This window comes from Ascaphus truei, chromosome 10 (genome assembly GCF_040206685.1).
Source record: "Ascaphus truei isolate aAscTru1 chromosome 10, aAscTru1.hap1, whole genome shotgun sequence".
Classification (NCBI taxonomy): domain Eukaryota; kingdom Metazoa; phylum Chordata; class Amphibia; order Anura; family Ascaphidae; genus Ascaphus; species Ascaphus truei.
Genome location: NC_134492.1, coordinates 24,208,941 through 24,227,942, shown reverse-complemented (window position 1 = coordinate 24,227,942; position 19,002 = coordinate 24,208,941). Strand labels below are relative to the sequence as shown.

The 19,002-nt window shown below is 46.8% G+C and overlaps 1 long non-coding RNA gene across 1 annotated transcript; it reads left to right on the top strand.

Annotated features, from left to right (window-relative positions):
• Positions 1 to 21: 21 nt before the first annotated feature.
• LOC142503370 (uncharacterized) lies at positions 22 to 16,171 on the top strand. Its single transcript, XR_012803984.1, has 4 exons — positions 22 to 162; positions 5,159 to 5,273; positions 5,751 to 5,847; positions 15,812 to 16,171. It is a non-coding gene; the product is annotated as an uncharacterized LOC142503370 (long non-coding RNA).
• Positions 16,172 to 19,002: the final 2,831 nt, after the last annotated feature.

Below are 19,002 nucleotides of genomic sequence, written 5' to 3'. Positions count from 1 at the left end.
TTCCCTCGCTGCCATGGAAACGTTTCCGTCTCCGTTTTGCTGAGTGCAAAATAAGCGGGAGAGAGTGTCAGAGATCAGAGTATCCCCGATGATATACAAAAACCTCTGCACCTCACTCACACTGCAGCTGTTGTGTGTGATGCCCTGCCGACAAAAAAAAATGTGTGTGTGTATCTATATATATATATATATATATAGTGGAATGATAATAACATCCCTGTCAGGTCTCTTATTGTCTACTTTAGTGTATTTCAATTATTCAGGATGGTAAAGCTCTTTATCAAGTTGATGTGGGAGGCAGATCCTTAATCTTCCATGGACCTGCACCAGACAGTGGTCACAGTAACTTAAAATGTTACTGATTTAATTAAAATTGGTACAATGTTTTATACAAATTAAATATTTATCATAATAATTGTTTGTTCTTGTATAGCGCTGCTTGTTGTTACGTAGCGCTTTACAGAGACATTTTGCAGGCACCGGTCTCTGCCCCGTGGAGCTTACAATATGTTTTTAGTCCCTGAGGCACAGGGAGATAAAGTGACTTGCCCAAGGTCACAAGGAGCCAGCACTGGAAATTGAACCAGATTCTGCTGCTTCAAACTCAGTGCCAGTCAGTGTCTTCACTCAGAGGACCCCAATATTCGATTGTGAAATTCTGGGGAACCCCCACCCTACCCTGTCTCGTGTCTCCTCCCCCTCACACTCTCCCTCTTATGCTCCCTCTCCACCACACTTTCTCCCTTATACTCGCTGTTCCCCTCTCCCTTCTATATACACACACACTCCCCATCTCTCGCACTGATGCTTCTGTCAGTTGGAAGTTGACGGCAGAAGCAGGGAGAGGAAAGATAGCAGTGACCGGGCGGCTGCTTTTGATGCCAGGTCACTGCTTTGTGGGGGTGCCGCCGGGCCCTGGCGTAGAGATAGGAAACAGGAGGCTTTTCAAAATAAACCCTTTTTTCTACACAAAGAAAGTGGAAATGCACAATGTAGCAGTGTGAAAATAAAAACCAGTTGTACCACTAGTAATCTCGCTGACCCCTGGAAGAGGGGACATTAATCAAGGAGATAGTTCAGAAGTGATCTTTGGTCAAATATGAGGGAGTCTTCCCAATAGCGAGGGACACTGGATGTCATTCCATTTCACCATCAGCAGGCTAAATGATATCTATAGACCGTCACTAGTCAGTGCTCTTATCTCATTGTTATTTGTTGTCACCGTCACTAGTCAGTGATCTTATCTCTCATTGTTATTTGTTGTCACCGTCACTAGTCAGGGCTCTTATCTCTCATTGTTATTTGTTGTCACCGAACTAAAAACAAATCACTTACTTGGGAGTAGAGGTGGGCAACACTGTCAAAATCCGTTTAGCGGAATTTCCCGAGCTTTCCATTCAAAATCCGTTTTGCGGTGTAAAATCCGACGGCGGATTGTTCCAGGTTGAATCCGTGCGTATTAATCAAAAACCGTCATTGGATACAATACGCTGGTGGATTTTACCAATCCAATCCGCAGATACCGCAATCCGCTGGTGAATTCTAAGAATCCAATTTGGATTCTCAAAATCCACCAATGGATTGCAGATTGGATTGTCGATGATGGGGGAAAAAATCTGAAAAAGACGAATCACCCTTTTTGAGATTGAGTTGCGGAAATCCACAGACCAAAGAACTGGCCAATCCGCAGTGGACTCAAATTCGCCCCCAAAAATGTGCCCATCTCTACTTGGGAGCAACAGACGTTATACTAATATGCGTGTGTGTCATGTGGCTCTAAAGTGGTGGTGTTAGTACAATATTACAGTAACATTTTGCTCTGCATGTAGGTGTGTTTATTACACTTGTCAGTTTCACCATTTTCTTTGCCACAGAATCAATCAGATCACTTTATTCAAATCTTCAGCATCACATGCACACTCTTTCAAATGTAGGGAAAAATTAACATATTTTCTTGTTTTCCCCCCAACAAAAACTTCCCTCATCTCAATGTTTGTCATTCTCTCAGTCCCATTTTTAACCCATTTGCTGCCAGACGACGCTTTGCTATTTGCTGAGCCGCATTCTACTGTATCCTCTGGAGAGGGAGAGGGATAAACTCCTTTTTTGCTTTAAAAGAGATAAGAAATGTTCCACCTTATGCAGCAATGCACTCAATATCTGAGTTTTTTTATGGACACATGGTGAGACTTGAAGTTTATGAGACAGCTCAGACTAGAATCAGTGAGACTGACCAGATCTTTGAGACTCATACAAAATCATTAAGTGTTAAGGTTTGCTAATGTACACTGACATTAATCTCGGACAAAAACGTAAATAGGAAGTATGGAGGTTGTGCTGTCTGAACCAGCTTGAGTTGGGATATTCCCGAAAAAAATTGGTACAGTTGATATCCTTACCACAGGGTAGCACAATGCCTATTTTAATAATAATACAGTAATATGTTCTTGTATAGCGCTGCTAGTTTTACGTAGTGCTTTACAGAGAAATTTTGCAGGCACAAGTCCCTGCCCTGTGGAGCTTACAATCTATGTTTTTGGTGCCTGAGGCACAGGGAGATTAAATGACTTGCCCAAGGTCACAAGGAGCCGATACCGGGAATTGAACCAGGCTCAATTGAACCAGGCTCCCCTGCTTCAAAAGTGCCAGTCAGTGCATTACTCACTGAGCCACTCCCTCTCCCTGTTTTGGCTTTAATACAATGTTGAGCAGAAACAAAACTACATAAAACTGTTTTACAGTTGTATATTGTTTTGCACAATGTCACACGATGGCTCAATATTCCCGATTTGGCCCCACCGCACAAAATCTCCTATTGACAAAGGAACGTTGTTTGCGGTATTGCCGAATCGGCACTATCCTACCTTAATGAATTAGCTGCATGACTTCAATGTTTTACAGTGATTTGGGAGTGTGCAGTGAAATTTACCTTCATCGTTTCAATGGGTAGCATTAAACAGTTATGTCATCTGGTCTCTGTGGGAAGCAAACAGTGATTCACAGTGATAAGCAGCTATTTATCTGATCTGAGGAAAAAACGACACTCATCTTCTACCTTTTCAGAATGCACCAGGTGATTTTCTCTTATTGTCAATTTCTCTTTCAAAATGCAGATGTTCCTCTGAAAGATGAGCAATCAGGAGTGATTTGCAGTGTTTGATGATACTGTGTACTGGAATAGAGTATGTGTTTCCTGCATGGATCTGACTCTTGTCTTGATGGAAAATTAGAGATGTGATTTCAAGACTATTTTTCTCCCCAGAGAGTAGGAAGTCTCAGTTTTATATTTTGCATAAAAACACACGCACACCCCCTCTCCCCGGTCCCCCATTTTTGTGGAAGAACTCATGGGAAAAAACGAGGGGTACAATGGTTTGTACACCAAAAGAAATTCACTTAAATGCACACTTACCAAAATTTAAAATCTAGCCTTTAATAATCAATCCTTAAAACATATATTACCAATATATAAATGTGAAAACATATAAAAATAGATTAAATAAATATCTAGTGCAACCAAACAGTCTTAATATATGTGCTCAATGCTGGAAAGTAAAAGACTGCACGGATGCTTATCAGCCTGAGTGAGCAAGAAAGCCCACTACCACATTGATCAGCCTAATGAATAATAACCTTCATAAGGGTGGTTGGCTCAAAGTCATAAGCAGAACCTAGACTAGTACTGCAAGTCCTGCCTGGCCACTACCCTATATATATATATAGTTGGCTGATCTAATGAATGGCTGCCTAGTACTGTATTAAAACACCCCCATGAAGGGGGCTGACATCATCAAACACGCGTCCAACGCGCGTTTCCCTCCTGCTACGGAGCTTCGTCAGGGACAAAAATTTTTTTTCTGATTCACTTCAGTTCACAGTTGCACCTACCTTTCATTATCAATTGTATTATTATTATTATTACACTAATACACATTTAGTATGGTTTAGTCGATCACTCCCTTACCCCCCGCCTTTTGTGCAAGAACTCATGGGAACTGAATTCTGAAAAAAAAATTAGGGATCAGGAACAGACTATTATATATATATATATATATATATATATATATATATATATATATATATATATATATATATATATATCCGAAATAATTTGTGGTGAAAACCTACTACCCAAGTCTTAAATTGCAAAGCCAATACAACCAACCTCACACCTCACAGTGATGAGACCCAAGAGGTCGAAAAAGCTGTCTGTGAGTGGGTTAACTGGCTTTGCATCTGATCCCAGGCTGTGTTTACAACAGTGAGCACTGGCTTAAGGGTTCCATGTAATAATGGATTTAAGGCAAATGGTGGCACTGTGTGCTCATTTGCATGTCGTTTCCCAGAATCCCTTGTTGCTAGGTCAGAGGTGCGCAAAGTGGCGGGGCGGGCAGTTGCAGAGGCCCCGCACTCTTCCCCCAGGCATTTAAATGAAATGCCGGGGGATCGCGTGAGCCTCTGCAACTGTTTACTTACCGGGATTCAGCTGGCTGTGTTGCGTTGTCATGGCAATGCCGCATCAAATGACGCCGCGGCTCCATGTGATGTCACACGCGTCACATGACGCCGCGGGTGACGTGATGTCACGACTCCACAGCATCATCTGACGTGGATGAAGGTAGGCAGGGGGGGGGAGGCGCGAGAGCCGGGGGAGAGAGGCAGGGGCGCAGCGCTAAAAGTTTGCACTCCCCTGTGCTAGGTGACAATGATGAAAAGCAGGGTTGCAGACCTGTCTACAACGTGAATGTGCTCACAAGTACAGTAATATTTTTATTTGCTATACATATATAGATATACATATATAAATCATACATTAAATTATTATGTATGGAATAATAATAATTATAATAAAAAAGAGAATTGTGTTTTCTACCACATTCCTTTAAAGTTGAGATATTTATTGTATTTTTTCCATAAATCCTTTTCTTCTTTGCTTAGTGTCCCAGCGCCCTTTTCCCTTTCAAAAAAATATACAGTGTATGTATAAATGTATATTTCCGGGTAAAAATTGCTTATAATCAATACCAAGTCCTTTAATGTCATCTTTTACTACACACAATTGGATATTCTTTCATTTGAACCCTGTATTGCACCCCAATATTGATGTCCCCAATACATTCTGTTTAGTTTTATTAATAATCACAGCTTTTATTTGTAGGTGGAGGGACGAGCTATTGAAATGGGACATTTAGTTGCGACTAAATTTCCGCTGGCGTTCGGCCTCAGAGGGACCCTTCGCCGCTGGACGCTCCAGCATCGGTCGTTTCGCCAAGGTAAGTTCATTTTAAGGGATAATTTAGCGGTTAGGGTCGGGGGTCAAGAATATAGGTTTGGGGTAAGGGATGAGGTTTTTAGGGTAGGGGATTAGGGTAAAGCATTGAGGATTTTAGGGTAAGGGGTTTAGTGTAAGGGATTACGGTTTTGAAGTGAAACTTCTTTCGTGTCATCCACAAAAATCCTGTAGGGAAAAAAAACCACGAAAATATAAACGGAAGTGAGTGACTGCGCATAACCGGAAGTGACTGACTGCGTGTAACAGGGACTTATCACTGTTTGAGAGAAACTGCCTCTAAATCCAGCAGTGTGCTGGTTAATTGCACACAGGAAATCAACCAGACATTTATGTATTATCATTTTTTTTTTGTAAAAAGCGCATTAGAGGTTCCCGTATCTCTATATTATTATGTTGCTGACGGCCCAATAAACAGATTTTTATTGCGATCCGACTCCCATCACGATTTTTTTCACAGGCAGTGCACCACTCTATTTCGTCCCCCTGGGAGAATGTCCGGAATTCTACATGCGAGTAGGGAACACGCCGACACCGGACACACTGACCGGAAGGTCGTGAGTACAATATGATTACTTCATGGTCTCAAGGACTTTCTATCTCTTATCTGACAGTCTAGCTCCAGGAGAACGACATTGTTATAGTTTAGAGGGGTCTGCCGGTTCCATTTATCGTGGGGCGGCAGGCATCCCCTATGCAGCTATTCCCTGGAATACTATATGGCTGATTCAACACAGATTATTATCTTTATGGGGTATACATGTGTCCGGGCTCATCAGAATGTTGCTATAATTTATAGCTCAATACCGACTTACTTGTTCTCTCTGAGCACTGATTTAGGAACTGTTGTTCCTTGTTATTCAAGGATTAAAGCAGGGGTGCATAAAGTGGGGGGCGCGAGATTTTCTGGGGGGGCCGCTGTTACAGAGGCCCCCCTGCTTTCTCGAAGGCATTTAAAATAAATGCTGGGGATCACGCGAGGCCTCTGTAACTTTTCACTTACCTGGAGTTCCAGTGACGCGTCTCTATGGCAACCGGCGTCAAATGACGCAGCGGGGTCATGGGACGTCACGTTGCCATGGCAACGTGACATCCCATGACCCCGCGGCGTCATTTGACGCCAGAGCCGTGCAGGGAGGGGCGGGGGAGCGTGAGTCGGAGGGGAGAGGAGACAGGCGGGTGCATGTAGGTAAATTTGCGCACCCCTGGATTAAAGCATTGTTATACAAATCCTGGTGCAGAGGAACTTACAATCTATAATGGGGAAACACAGCAGAAACTGTTACTTAATTAGGAATGTAGTGTAGGAGCAACCAAGTGTATTTGTTTAGAGATTGATATTTCCCGTCCAGTGATTAGTAAGGTAGCAGCTTCCATATAGTATTACAGTAGCTTGCTGCATAGATTAGTATAGCCATGAGGATACTTCAGCTGTGAAATAGGTCAACAACATTATTACTTTATATAAATTCAGATGTGTCAGTTCAGAGGTGATTTCCATCGTTTCACAGTCAATACCCAAATGTAATTGGTTATTAAGCAAAGAAAATAAGTTCCTGATGCACAGTCCATGGGAGAGTTTATTAAACAGGCAGCAAAGCAGGAGCAATTGTTATGATATAATGTAACTGACTTTAGCGCTTTGAGGCCCATTGGGAGAAAAGCGCTATATAAATAAAGTTATTATTATTAAAGTTACTATTATCAGGAATCAGACTAGCTGGCTCGCTGATTTTCTGAATTAGCCGTCTGAGAGACCTTACGTGTGAGATGGTTCATTCTTTAGCTGTCAGATGAGGCTCTTAAGGTCAGTCTTATTGCACAATGTGTCAAAACAAATATTATTATTTTATATCAAATATTATATTACAAGTATTATTTTATTGTTTAAATTCAAATGTCCCTACATCACTAATAGGATTTTCTAAATCACTACCACTGCCTTTAGAAAATGTATTTTACCCCTTTCCCCCCCGTCCCTGTCCCAGGTGGGAAGCAGGGAGTCTCTTGAGCTGAACTGTGTTAATTTCAGCTCCGGGACCCTCTGTCCCCGAGATATTTTCATCGGATGGCGATGCCGGGTTTTCACCGCTGTTTAAAGGTCTGTGTCACGTGGGCCAATACGAAACTGGCAGGACTTTTAAACAGGCATTTTCCATGCCCGGTCATGGCTACTACCGGCAGTCCCTTCCGATGTAAGAGTCTAAGGAAGCAGGGAGTCTCCAGAGCTGTAATCAATGCTGTTCAGGTCCAGGGACCCCTTGCTTCCCACCTAGTCTGAAAAGTAAACCAAGAGGTATAGTCTCTTTTTAAAGTTACATTTAAAGTGACTAATACGCCTATGATGCTGTTTATTTTACAAGGAACACACGTCTGTAATATATTGGTAAACATTTTACATACTACTTTTGTGTGTAACTTCCTATTTTATATGCAGATTTAAGGAACAAGCAAACTATATTAGTTTCCACTTTGTGAATCATGTTTTTTGACAATATAATACAATAAGATATCTTTGTACTACATATTATATAGTAAGCAGTGGCAGACTTACCTTTTTGTCTGTAGGCTCGGGGGCTGCCCTCCTCCGCAGCGTAATGGCGTGATGTGATGCCGCGTCGTCATGTGACGTTGCGGCGTCATTTGATGCCAGGTCGCCATGACAACGTAACACTACAGGAGGGGGGCCGTGCCGGAGAAGGTAAGATTCACACACACATACACACGCACAAGTTACCGCCCCCCAAAAAATTGCCGCTTTAGGCTATAGCCTAATCAGTCTTGTGGGAAATCCACCCCTGATTGTAAGTAAGATAGATGTTATATATGATTACCTGCGCTAAAACAATAAGATGAGTATTTGAATAGAATGATAATGGATACAGTACGTTTTATAATATCTGCCTTCGTCCCATCTTCACTAAGGGGTACTAACCTTTAGCACCGAGGTGAGCAACCCTGTCGCCAATCACCACAAATGGCGAATCCACAAGTGGCCATGAAAGTGTGGCGAATTTGAGTGTGCCAGCTCCCACAGTAAAAAAAACTTTTTCCTGAAGTACTGGTTTCCGCTTTCCGAATGAGTCGTTGACGCAACACAGCCATCCAATACTCCCCTCTGCCTTCAGTTGGAGTCTAGACCCGACCTTGAACTGTTATTTTTTTAACATTTTTCCAATTTCTCCACGAGAGATGGATAAGTGGGTGATTCGACAACAAAGTGAACAAGCAGGTGATAGTGCTGAGGTGAGGGACGCAGCAGCAGGTGAGAGTGCTTAGGTGAGGGACGCAGCCTATTTTGATCTGGTTCAATACTGATTGGCCGGCGAAGCCGGCCAATTCAGTTAAACAGCAATTCTACTTGTTGCCAAGTAGAACAAAGAAAAACCAGTCAAACAAATATATAAGGGAATCAACAAGTGCACTGTAAAAAATGCACTTAAAAAAGAAGGGTTAACTCAGAAGAACCCATGATGGGGGATACCGAGCAGAGCACCCCGCCTAACGCCCACTGGGAGGCAAACTCCGAAACCGTCCCAGCGGACTCGGCGTACGTGAACTCTGCCCGAATACGGGAGTGCACCAGCGCCCGGAACACTGCCACGATGTTCGTTGGGACCCCCCTCTCCAAACGCTGCTTCCTGGTCTTGTAAATGGCTACCTTAGCCACTGCCAGGAGCAGGTTGACTAGGAGATCACTAGGCTTATTGTCTCAAGACACTGGGCACCCAAAAATAAAAAGATGAGGGGAAAAACCCAGCCAGAACTGCAGAAGAAGGCTCCTCAAGGTGGATAAGAGGGGCTGCAGTCTGGCGCAGCTCAGATAAATGTGGAATACGGACTCCCGCTCGCCACAGAAGGGACAGGCGGCGGGGGAGTCCGTGAAGTGTGCCAAATACTCTCCTGTGCTCAGTGCACCGTGGAGGACCCTCCAACTCAAATCCCCAGCGGGACGGGGAACCAAAGCTGAATAGAGCTCTCTCCACCGGGGTCTCTCGCCCTCATTCCCAAAAAATACCCGCCTCCAGATGGTATCTGGGCGGGTGACAAGGGCGAGGTAGTGCACTATATGGAGCACCAGAGAATACAGGACTTTCCTCGGCATGCCGCGAAAACATGCTGGGGACATATCCCCCAACCTGCTGAGGCTGGGGAAGATAGGAGCCCGAGGGGGTTGCCGTGGTTTGGGTTCTACGCAAAGATCCGGAGAGCTGAAGTTGATAGGTTGACAAGGCTCTCCGGTCTGCAAAACCCCCTCGATGAAGGTGCGTGAGTCGGGGTGGATTGCATCTTTAATCTCCCGGATCAAACGACGAGGGACACGGGCAGTAAGCATACCCATACGGGGCGCAAGCACCTCTGCGCTTACCCAGTCTCGCCGCTCATAGTAAAGGAGATCCCCGACTCTGGTCACCTGTGCCAGGATTAGCCGGCGACAATTAGAGGGTGAATCCAACATCCGAGCCCCCACTGCCGGATTATACAGCAGGGGCTCGTCGAGGATATCAACCCCCGCCGCCTGTTCCTTCCTGGTCGCGGAGACCAGTTTCCAGGCCTTTAATAAGTCCCGGTAGTATGCCGGCAGCTCCGAGAGGTTTCTACCTAAACCCTCGGGCCTGATGATAAACAGTTGCCGGTCATACCTCATACTGCGCAGCTGGCGAAAGAAACTGGTCGCCAGCTGGCACCACTGCGGAGACGGATCTGCGAATAGGTATCTCTGCAGGTATTGGAGGCGGAAAGTGTGTAACTGGGAGCGGACACACACCACTCCCTGTCCACCCTCCTCCAAAGGAAGGCACGCAACCCCCGCAGAGACCCAATGCTTCCCCATCTAGAGAAAATCCATCAATCTCCTCTGGATCTTGTTGATAAATTCGGGGGGGGGACCCATGGCTATCAGCCGGTGCCAAAGCTGACTGGCCACCAGCTGGTTGATCACCAGGGTTCTTCCCCTAAGGGAAACTTTCTCGACAGATACACCCATGACCCCAGACGAGCAATGACTCGTTCTTCAAGTTCACTGAAGTTTTCTGGGGCTGGGTCCTCCGCAGCAGACAGGTAGACTCCCAGATATTTGAGAGTATCGCTCCCCCACGAGATATTACGAAACGCGGGGGGCAAAGAGTCCACCTGTAAGGGACCCACCAAAATGCCGGAGCACTTGGACCAGTTGATCCGAGCAGAAGAGGCCGCGGTGTAGACCTCTTGGCACGCTTGTGCCCGCTCCAGATCATCTAGGTCCTGGGCCACGAGGAGCACGTCATCGGCATAAGCCGACAGGACTACCCGCATGCTGGGCTCCCGCAGCACCAGCCCGGTGAGCCTCCTCCTCAGTAGGCAGAGGAAGGGCTCGATGGCCAGCGTGTATAGTTGCCCAGACAGGGGACACCCCTGACGTACTCCCCGACCAAACACAAAAGGTGCCGTCAGGGACCAATTAATTTTTACCAGACACTCTGCAGAGGCGTACAGCATCCGGAGAAAGCCCACAAATTGTGGGCCAAAGCCAAACTCCCGCAGGGTCTGCATGAGGTAACGGTGATCCACCCTGTCAAACGCCTTCTCCTGATCTAGGGACAGGAGGGCGAGTGACAGACCAGTCCTCTGCGCGTGGTGTAGCAGGTCCCGGACCAGAAAAATGTTGTCATGAATGCTCCGGCCCAGGACAGTATAGGACTGGTCGGGGTGAATCACCTCTGCCAGCACGGACTTGAGCCTCAGCGAGAGCGCTTTGGCTACGATCTTATAATCCGTGCTGAGCAGTGAGACCGGTCGCCAGTTAGAGATCTGGCGGAGATACCCCTTCTTCGACAGCAGAGACAGTATTGCCCGCCGACATGAAAGGGGCATCTCACCAGTCTCCAGGGCTTCGGCCAGGACCTCTGTGAAATCAGGTCCCAGCATCTCCCAAAAAAAACGGAAGAACTCCACAGTCAGCCCGTCTAGCCCCGGCGCTTTTCCGTGGGACATGAGATTAAGGGCTTCAGAGAGCTCGGCCAGAGTCAAAGGTAACTCAAGCCGCTCTCTTCCACCCTCGCCGACCGTGGGAAGCCCCTCCCGTAAGACCCTGCATGCATCCGGCTGGATGGACTCCGGAGAGAAAAGATCTACGTAAAACCTCGGGGTTCTGTCCCGGATGCTCTCCGGGTCAGTCAGAGGGGTACCGTCCTCTGCTAGCAAGCAGGTGATATGTTTACGGTTTCCCCTCTTTTTCTCCAGTGCAACCCGCGACCCTCCTCCCGAAGGAAGTGGATGCGGGATCGTACATACGCCCCCCGAGCTCTCCGATCTTCCAATTCCCGGAGAGCGCACTTCCTCTCCACGTATGCACACTGCAGGAATTGGTCTCCTGCCACAGACAGCCGCCTCTCGAGATCGAGCACCTCTTCCCTAAGGGTCTCGATCTCAGCATCGCGCCGCCTGCTGGCACCTTTAGTGTGCTCTTGACAAACGAGGCGCAGATGAACCTTGCCCACGTCCCACCACTGCTCTAACGTAGCAAAGTCTGACCTGCAAACTCTCCAGGCCATCCAAAAGTCTCGGACCGACGTCGCAAACCGCTTGTCCTCCAACAACGTATTGTTGAAATGCCAATAGGCGGCCGAGGGCGCAGCTGGTATTAGCGCCACCGTCACGGACACACAATTGTGGTCCGAAAACGGCGCTAGCCTAATGGTACAGGACTGAGCTCGCGACAGGCTGTGGCTGGATATGTACAGCCTATCGATCCGGGACCAGGATATCCGTCCACCTCTAAACACTCGAACATAGGTGAACTCAGTGGATACCCCGGGATGTTGTTCTCGCCAGACGTCTACCAAGGAGTAGCGGGTGATGACCTCCCGCAAGGCCGACGCAGAACCCGGGTGTGGCTCCGGACCATTCCGGTTCCTCAGCCTTGAGGGTGCAGTTAAAATCACCCCCGAGCACCACGTGTTCGTTCGCGTCGACTGTCTCCAGGTATTCAGACAATCTGACGAAGAATTGCCTTCTCAGGGGTCCGGTGGCAGGAGCATACACGTTCAAGAAATTAAACGTGTAGTCCTCGTGCCGGACCCTGAGATGCAACAGGCGACCTGGAACAACAGTTTTGGCAAACAGCAGCTCAGGTTGAAAGGATTCAGAGAACAGGGTCACCACCCCACAAGATGTCGAAGTGAGGTGGCTGAAAAAGACCTTGCCTCGCCACTCCAGATGCCAGCTGGCTTCAGCCTCTGGAGTGGTATGGGTTTCCTGCAGGAAACTCACAGAATACTTTCCCTTTTGTAAAAAGGAGAGTACCTGGAACCTGCGAAACCCGTCCTTACATCCATTTACGTTTAGCGTACCGATGCTCAAAGCCATTGGTAATCAAGAGTCTTGCTTCCCATAGGCGCTCAGAGTACTATACCCCGAGAAACCTTTACGTGCTCTCGCAACACTTTGTTAAACTTTAGGACCCGAACATGTTCGATAGTCCCGGAAAGTTTGGCCTTGTGGTTAGCCTTGATATATACTCTGAGAGAGTGGAGAATGACCGAAGCATCCTTCCACCTCTCAAGGGCCAACTGCACCTTCGTATGTCCGTGTCTACAGAGGGTATCATCCAGGAAACTATCTAGCTCCTGGGCAGGGATAACGGGGATCGAGGAGTCCACCGACTCCATGGTGCCAGAGGACTCCCCACTGAGCCTCAACTCCCCAGGCTCCTCTTGGCTGGAGAATTCAAGACCCCCGTCCTTCTCTGCGGGGGCCTCTCTCAGCCCTAGATTTAATCCCCTCCTCGGTGTTTCGACGAGGGGGTCCACTGTGCTCTCCACCTCCATCCCCGAGTCAGGATGTTCAGGGGCAGCTGGTGGCGACATGGCAGAGGCAGTGGTCTCCCGAGAGTCCTCGGGGGCCACAGAAGCACACAATGCCCTACTAGTTTCCTCAAGCGCCATACTGATGAATGGCATGCCACGGGTGTTCGCATCACCTGCGGGAGGGCCCTCACCATCCGCGGGAGGGCCCTCCCCATCCGCGGGAGGGCCCTCACCATCCACGGGAGGGCCCTCACCATCCGCGGGAGGGCCCTCACCATCCGCAGGAGGGCCCTCACCATCCGCGGGAGGGCACTCACCAACCGTGGGAGGGCACTCACTAGCAAGGACCTCAAAGGGAGGGTCTATCCCAGCATTCACTCCCAATAGAGTGCCTGCCCAAAATTCCACACTAAGAGGGTTCAGGTCAGACAACTCCCAGATGTAATCGGAAGTGCTCACCAAAACACCCTCCAAACCCCCACCCACGGGGGTCAGCCCTAACCCATCTCCTTCCTCTGGTGACGCAAACCGGGGCCTTTTATCCCTATGTGCGTCACCCGAAGGTGGTACAACCAGAAAGGGATCCCGGTCGACCCCCGGGTCCCCGAAGACAGGTATCTTTTTTGTGTCCGGTGGGGTAAATTCACAGAAACACAAGTCTCCGGGGGATGCTCTCCAACCCAGAGGGGCGTTGGGAGGCTCCCCAACGTCTATCTCTAGGGGTAAGGCCTCATGCTGTTGAGCACTTTGGCCTTCCACCCCAGAGACGTCGGGTACCTCCTCTTGCATTCCCTCCAGATCTTCGAGGGGGGGGGGAGGTTGGCTGTTCATTTATGGGATCCGGCTCACACTGATTAATCTCAACCAGTGGGTCGGATGGAGCCACCTCGTGCGGAAACAATGTTGCGTTCCCTTTTGGAGACATCCACGGGTGAACGTAATCCGTTTCACCCTTCTCGACCTCCTCAAATGCCCTCTTGTTTTTATTTTTAAATTTGCTCTTCCTGGGGATTGATTCCCCAGGAGAGGGTGCCGCTGCCTCCCCATCAGGAGCTTCCTCCTGCTCCCCCGCACCCTGTACGGTGCTTACAATGGGGGTAAGCTGTTCTTGGGGGGGGGGGGGGCAGCGACAACAGAGGGTGACTGTTGTGGGGTGGCTTTTACATTCTCTCTCTGATCTTTAGGGAGAGGTGCAGATGTCACCGCCCGAGATGGGGCAGCGACATCTTCTGCGGTCCCAGGGGGGACCTGGGCTCTCGAGGGCCCCGCTGTGGTAGGCACAGCGGTACCGGGTGTCTTGGCAGAGGGAGGGGTGGGTGCAGGAGCTGAGGTGGGATTCCTGTTCCCTTTGGGGCAACTCCTACGAGTGTGCCCCAGCTCCTTGCACAGATAACACCTAACCCCCTCCGTGCCATAGAAAAAAGTATATTGAATGCCCTCGTAGGGCACCCTAAAGGAACCCTCCACAGATTCTGTGCTCCCCGGCAGCAGCAGTTGTACCTGCCGCCTAAATGAGAGCACATGCCTCAGCGCCCTATCCCTGCAGCCCATAGGCAATTTGGTTATAGGAGACTTAATGTCTCCCAGGGTTTGCAGATGCGGCCGCAAGAGGCTGTCTGGGATGAAGGGGGGCACATTTGAAAGGATGACCTTTGTGCCTAACCCCTCCATGGGTTCTATAGGGATGTAGATCCCCCCTACATTGATGCCTTTCTGCACCAGGGTGTGGGTGGCAGCCAGCGTACGGAGGAAGAAAATGCCCCTCCCATACATCTTGCTGGCCGCCACCACAGCAGAGGGACCCACATCGTCTGCCACAGCCCTTACATAGATCTCCATGTTCAGGCCAGGTGACATTGGGCATCTCACCCCAAGCTTCCTGGTCACACCGGGCGTGACCCCAGCATTGTTGTTGCTGGGGTCGACGCCTGCAGCTGTTATCTGCGCCCATGTTTGAACTGGGGCCGCAGGGGCCACTCTGCTAAGGTAAGGGCAGCAGCAGCAGGTGATAGTGCTGAGGTGAGTGAAGCAGTAGCAGGTGATAGTGCTGAGGTGAGGGAAGCAGCAGCAGATGATAGTGCTGTGGTGAGGGAAGCAGACAAACAGTGTGTGTTGTTTTAAATTTTCGGTTGAGCAACCTAATTTCTCAATTTTTACATGGTGTGTCGATTTTCACTTCTTATTCGCCACACCTGTGGCTACATTGAAAAATAGGTTGACCACCTCTGCTTCAGCACATCTAAACTCTCATTAATTTGAATGGGAGTTAGGAGTAATTAGAAAAGAATCGCTAATATATTATTTTAACCTGTTCTTTTTTTGGAAAAGAAAATAGGTGCCTGATGGGGAAAGTGTGGGGGGCTCGTAACTTCCCCTGCTCCTCATCTCCAGCTACGTGGCGTTGTCGTGGTTTGCGGCATCATGGGACATTGCATTGTCATAGCAACGCGGCACCATGTTGTCATGCCAAGCGTCGCCATGTGGCGTCACAGTGTCATATGACAACGTGTCGTCACAAGGAGAAGAGGCGCAGGAAGAGAAGATAAGAGGCACTCAGAAAAAAGGTGCCGGTACATCATACTGGCACGTGACGTCACAAAAAAAGCCCTGATCCTAATGTCTGTAGAGTTGCAGGAATCAAGAGGGCAAACGGTTCTCCCCGCGCTGAAGGAGTTACATTTCCCAAACGTTATGAAAAATGATGTGACAAACTTTAATCTTTTCTACTCCACAGAGCGGAAAAAAACCACACAAACTCTGCAAAAGGAAACAGTTCAGTAGCTGGTATCATAAAATAAGGCTGACTTCAAAAGCCACGAGACCCAGTAATTGGCAACTGGATCCCGGTATCATGTGAAAAGGGCATGACTACAGAGCCATGAAAAAGGGGATTGTAACATAAAAAGGATTTTCTGAACAACCGGCGGCTACTGAAATAGATCTAGAAAATGGACTTCTTTCCAATCATTTTCCCATTAGAAAAGATAACGGACTGTCGATGCTTTCTGTAATATGCACAATTGTTAATGCTTGTGCAATGGATGTATACTAATGTTGAATACATGTTGTGTCTCTCCAAAACAATAAAAAAATTGAAACAAAAAAAAAAGAAGAAAAGCCGGTAACCCAGACAGAAACAGAATGTACTCTTCCTTCAGATATTCCTGCTCTTACTGTCATTCACGTATACAACCTATTTACAAAATAGAATGTGTTGTGTGTTAGAAATATTACACATTATATATGCTAAGAAAGGAAGAGGTACTTCCTAAAATAAATACATTTTATTTTAAATATGAAGAGGAAACTTAAGTTTTTAAATAAAAACGTAGTAGGAATTTGGTATTGCATCTCCTAGTACCATCATCACTTTGGTTTACTGAGCACCCCATATAGATATACCAGTAGGTGTGCCCATTTGAACATATATATATATTTTTCTTACATTACAGTGACAATGTACACAGCACTGTACGCAGTATTTTGCAGACACAATAGGTTCCTGCCCTGAAGAGCTTACAGTCTATGTTGTGATGCCTTCGCGACATTGAGACTGTGTCATATTTACTAAACGCTACAAAACCCCTGAGGCACATTATGGGCCATTCAAATTATTGACCATCCGGTGCCTTAAGGTTTAGCGCTGGTTAGTAAATATGGCCTAAAATTTGCTAATGTTGCAACCAGTGATTGAAATGTAATTGTATCTGAGGGGGGTGGAGGTGGGGGGGGGGAGGAAGAGGGGGTGCAGAGTACCACTACTTTCTCATTTGCACACCCACAGGACCACTACTTTTATTTACACACACAGTGCCTTTTTTTTGGCTATTTACTGTTCTACTTTTTGAAAGAAAATTGATTTATTTTGGGAAGCCTCTCCCTTTGTTTTTTAAAACCATAAATACAATATAAATCTAAAATAGCATAGAATAGATTTTTCCCAATGTCTAACAAATTCAGACTTTGTTCTTTAATGCCAGACACTACTTTTTTTTATAAAATCCAATTCAACTACTGATTATAACGCATTAACCACTGGCAGAGTGGGCAACGAAGGCGCTGATAAATGAACACATTTACTGCCAGAAAAGCAAGTGAAGAGGTAAGTATGGTTTACATGCGTAGGGTCTTACTCTAAAACCGCTGATTGGGCTGTTATCACACCAAACTCTTCATTGAGGCCGAAATTTGACCCTGATCTGCATCTATGGTGGATTTGGAATAAGCTCCTTAATCTTCAAAGCAGTGTGCTATATGTACATAATGTCATAATAATTAAATGACTCTGGGAACAATTATGCTGAGTTTGAAGCAGGGGAGCCTGGTCCAAATCTGGGTGTTAGCTCCTTGTGACCTTGGGCAAGTTACTTTAACTCACTGTGCCTCACTCACCCCAAAAAATTGATTGGTAGCTCTACGGGCAGGGACTGTGCCTGAAAAAATATATATATATGCAACTCTGCGTACAATTTCTGTGCTATTCAAGATAAAACTATTATTATTATTATGTAGCCCCCTCTAGGACGACCACATGTTTCTGTAAAGGGTTTGATTGCCTTAAGAGGTTAACTGTGTAGGCTCACTCGAGTTACTCCCCTCCACACCATGTGATGTATGATGTAAATGTAAGGGTATATATAGTCACCCCTTTGTTCTAGAAGTAGGTTCTTCAGAGCTCTAACTGGGGTCCTCATTGTGAGTTCTGTACATAGGTTTGTGTGTTTAAGAATATGTATTAGGATGTGTCCTGTCATCCGTTATTGTTTTCTAGTTAGTAATGCGCTCTTCTAAGATAGCCCCTGTTAAGGAACGGGAAACCCAAGTTGTGGGAGAGAGATGCAAATTGTCCTGGTCTCATAGGGTTGCCCCAACCACAGCCTGACCACCACTGTCCTCATAGGGTTGCCTATACACATTGAACCTTACCATCCACCAGGTTCTCAATACATCTTAGCCTCTGACAAACTGTTTCCAATCCATCCTTTTCAATGGGTAACCAAGTCATGCACCTCCCTTGGATAGAACTGAGAACTACCAGGGGATGAAGTCCCAAGAGTTATTGTTTGCCACGAGTTTCTTGTCAAGGTACACAGTATGTCTATACCTATAAAGTGTTTTAGACGGATGTTAATGAAGCACCTTTTCATTTTATAAAAGTTCCTGGCGCCCATCATTTTCTCCATACTTTCATCCGCGCCCAGCCTGCAACTACCCAGCACCCTACAAAGCCCTGAGAGACTGAGCGCTGCCACTGTACATAACTAATCTGATGTGACCTCCTTTAGAGCCATGTAAGGAGGGTCACATTACAAAGCTATGTCTAAGTTACAGGTCTCTTGCAGCAGAGACTGATGTTAGAGTTGTGGTTCTGCCTGCTCCTGCAGGTGCCAGGGGCTTGAATCTCCGTGCAGGTTTCACTTCGCCAGCATTGGGTATCTGATTAAAAAAGGTGCTTTTCATAAACACTCCTTCCAGAGATGTGATTCGGGAGCATTTCTTTTCATGCTTCAAATTACTACTCAATATTATTTTTCTGCATGAAAGCTTCAGAAAGATGAATTACCTCTTAGTGCCTCAGAACTATACAGAATTACTTTGGAATTAGTTATATACCTTTTAATTTGCTACAGCTGTAGAAAGAAAGAGCTAAGAACAGGTGTTGAAACTAATAGACTAATGGTATTAAAAGAGAACTGCTCTCCTGGATTTTTTTTTAGACCAAATCCGATCCCCACACCAAAATCAATCCGTGAATTGGGCGCTATAAAATCCATGCAGATTAATCCGATTCCGCCACCAAATCTATTCTGCCCAGATTTGTTTTCTGTCACTGAACATCCGCCCTGCAGATTCTTTATTTTAATCGTGGAATAGATTCACAATCCGTGGTCGGATTTTTAAGAATCCAAATTCAATCTGCATAGC